Raw genomic sequence first — 3,827 nt, 5'->3', positions numbered from 1 at the left:
CAAAAAAAAAAAAAAAAAAAGCCGCCCCCCTCCCCCTCCTCCTCTCCACCCCCCGCCGGCCCCCGGCCCCTGCGGCCCCCTCCCTCCCCCCACCCCACCAACCCCCACCCCCCACCCTCCTCCTCCTTCTCCTCCGCCCCTCGGGTTATTTTTGTGCAAAGTTTGCAGGCGTCCGGCTGCGCTGCCCGGTCCAGACTCTCACAATAACCCCATCTGTGGAGGGGAAGGGGGCTAGAGGTGAAGGTGGAGGGAGAGGACACAGAAGGGAGGGGTTCCTCAAGAGTAGTCTTTCAATCTACCCCTCCAAAAATCCTTCGAAATTTCACCTTCTCACCTCCCTCCCCCCCCCAAAAAACCCAATAGATAACACTAATGACAAAAAAATTTGATTTGGATATGGGGCTGGATTATGGTGGCTTTAGGGCTTGCTCCCTCAACTCAGTCTCTCTCCTTTACTTGAGTGAGGAGGGGGGCGCAAAACCACCCAGGAGTCGCTCAAAAAGCTGTGGCTTTTGGCCCCCCTGGCCTCCACGCCCCCTTCCCAGTCTCAGTCTCTGGCTTGCTCTGGCTCTGTCTCTGTCTTGTCTCTGTCTGTCTCTGTGTGTCTCTCTCCCCGCCCCCCCGGCCCTCCTTAGAGAGAGAAAAAAAGCCCCGGAGCCCAGGGTGGGGGCGGGGTGGATAGGGGTGTGAGGGTGCTCACGCTGCGGTCCGCAGACGCGCCCCTGCCCTCGGCATAGCGCCTGTCCGCCCGGCCGATGCCTCCCCTCCTGCTCCGCTCGCCAAAGCGCTGCGCGCAGTGGATTCCCAGGCCGGTGCCAAGACGCTGGGACCGCTAGCTACCTCCATGGGCTAGGGGCTCGGAGAAGGAGGAGGCGGAGGCAGAGGAGGAGGAAGAGGAGGAGGAGGAGGCGGCCCCGCTTTCGCCTTCACCGGCGGTGGTGGGAGCGGCGGCGGTGGCGGCTGCTGCGCCCCGGCTCCGCTCTCTAGCCGGCGCCCGCCCGCCCGCCAGCCTCCCTCGCTCTCCTCTCTTCTTTGTCGTAGCTGGCTTTCCTCCTCCTGATCTGGCTGCTGGGGCTGCAGTGCAGAGACACATAATAAAGCCAGGCTTGGCTGGAAATGTAGCTGAGTCCCAGCAGGAGGATGTGAGGAGTGGAGTCCCGGCGGGGGAGCGCTCTGATCCCGTAGGGAGCCCCGCACTGCTCGGGCTCGGATCAGACGGAGAGAGAGCCAACAGCACCGAGCGATGGACAGCCCTGGAAATACAACTTCGGCCGCCCACAAAACCCGGACCGCGGCGGCGGCAGCGGAGGCACCGGAGCCGGAGAGTGTAGTGGGGGAAGGGGGGTGGACCTTATGGATGGGGAGGCGGCAGCGGACAAAGCTAAAGGAACCGAACCGTAGCCAGGTCGCTTGCACGAACTGAGAGGTGGAAGGAGATCAAGAAAGGAAGAAATAGTCTTTAGAATGATAAATAAAAATAGATCGCAAGATGTGGGAGGGGGCGTCCGGGAGTAGTTCCTCTGTTCTCTCTCGTCCCCGCCACTCACCCCCCCCAAAAAAATAATTGTGCCTTTCACATCTCCTTAAATCTTATTTGGCAAGTTTGTCTACACACCCCAAAAGCTTAGGCCGCCCCCTCCCGAAATCCACAAACTCTGTACCTAGACTTTGCCAACTTCTCCCCACACCTCCGTGGTCCAGGCTTGGCGCCCCCCAGCTGCAGTCAATCAGCACATATTTGGGCTAACTAATATCCAAATGTCCCTTCTAGCTCTAAAATATCGTGAAAAGAGCTATTCCCCAACTGCACACACTTTCTACAAACTTTGAACCGTCCTCAGACCCCCCTCCCCCAGCCGTATTCTATTGTGTAGTGCTTTCTGTCCTAATACCTTCCCAAAATTTGAGTTATAGTGCCCAAGCCAGAGAATATTGACTCATCCCTAGTCACAGCATAACCGTGCAGGAAAGGGTTCCTAAACGTACAGATGGGGAAACTGAGACCGGGCGAGGAGAAGCGACTCGCCCAGTGTTTACACAGTAGCTGAGTTAGAATTCGAACTCAGGGCTTCGAACTACCAGTAATCTTTTTTATACACCACTCTTTAGATCGAGCCCGGCTGGAAAGCTAACCGTAACGAGGTCTAGGAGGGAGCTCTAAGGCGAGGTGAGCCAATGCTAACTCCCGGAATAAGCTTCCCCCTCTCCTTCCCAAGCTCAAGGATTGGTGGAGAGGACTGGAAATGTCCAGGCCTGGGGATGGAGGGGGCGGTCTTCGGTCGAAGGGTGCCCCCTTTCCTCAGGCCATTTTGTAAGGCAAGTGAGGGGTGTCTGCGCGCTGTGCGGCTTGGGGAATTTATCAATCTCTCTCGATCAATAAGTTGCCACTTGGAGACGCATAGCAAGGAGGGCTGTGTCCCCTCGGTGACTAGTAACCCAGGGCAACCTCCAACCGAAAAACCCGCATCCCGCGGAGATAAATGACTCTCGGCTTCTAGCCGGAGAAGCCGGAGAACTGGTACCTACACAGCCTAACTGCTTCCCTCTACTGCTTCCTCTGGCTCCTTGAGAGCGGAACCTGGGATAATTAACAAAGCCTTTCAATTAACAACCCTTCGCCAGTTCCCAATCTCTCTTTTTATCTGATTTTGGGGTCCCTTCCGAGCCCTGGGCGCATTCCCTTCCCCCAACTTTGGCCTAAGTCCACGCTTGTAGGTCATTTTGATATTCAAAGGCAGGCGCCCCTTCCAAATCCCAGCTCCGCCACTCGCTTCTTATAGTCACTGAGGTGGGACCCTCGGCTTCGAGAAAAAGGGGCCCAAGCAGAGCGTACCACACACGTATATTCTCTCTCACCCCCCCCACATACGCAGGTTCACACATTCAGATATACAGACACAAACTGTCTCACACACACTGACTGTAGTTCTAGGTTCCTGTCGGCATGACAGAGACCCAGAAAAAATAAAATCTGACAGCACGACACGGGGATGGGGACAGAGGTTCTAGGAGTTCAAGGGCGGGGGTAGAAGAGACAGAGCACTGACAGGTAGCAGAGTGGAAATGACACCCAGAGACACTATGTTACAGCCACTGGTGGCTTGTGGGCGGATGCCCAGATGGACCAGAAAGACAGAGACCACTGACCAACGCTGCAGGTGCTTTCTCAGCAACTGTAGAGGCCAGGCTGAACACATGGGCCCTTTTAAAGGGGGACATGAACACAAAGCTTCCCTGGACTATGGTGGGGAGGGGGCGTCTCCTGAGCGGCAGGCCCGCTGTCCGACAAGGCAATGATATAGCGGGGTGCTGGGGAGTCGCCCCACCCCCTATTCATACTTCTTTCCTTACCTCCTGGTGAGGCTCGGGGCAGAGAGAGGACAGAGCCCAGGGGGCGGCCTTAGAGCCGCCTGGGAAGTAGCCAAAGAAGGTGGGAAAGAGGCAGTCCGGACCTCTCCTCAGCGCCCCCCCTCCCCATTCCCTGGCGCCTGGGAGCAGGGCCCATGGAGAGGGGCTGACAGGCGGCAGATGGCACACGCTGGAGGGGGAGTAGGGGAGGAAGGTTGGACTCGGCTTTCGGGTCCCCCAGCGCAGGCTGTCTCTCTGCTGTGGGGAGGAGGCGGTGCAGAGAACAGCCTTCCTTTCTGGGCCTCCTCTACTCCCTAGGGAGCCCGAGATCCCTTCCCCCTGGAGACTGGAGAGCAAAAAGGGAATTATTGAGAGAATGGACACAACAAAGAGGAAAGGTAGTGAGTGGGAAGATGGAACAGGAAGTAGGGGTTAGGAGAAGAAGAAGAGGATCTGGAAGGAAAAACAGTCCAAAGCTC

Source organism: Vombatus ursinus, unplaced genomic scaffold (genome assembly GCF_900497805.2).
Source record: "Vombatus ursinus unplaced genomic scaffold, bare-nosed wombat genome assembly UNPS02014793.1, whole genome shotgun sequence".
NCBI classification, from domain to species: domain Eukaryota; kingdom Metazoa; phylum Chordata; class Mammalia; order Diprotodontia; family Vombatidae; genus Vombatus; species Vombatus ursinus.
The sequence above is the reverse complement of the archived record's forward strand: the minus strand, read 5'-3'. Positions refer to the sequence as shown.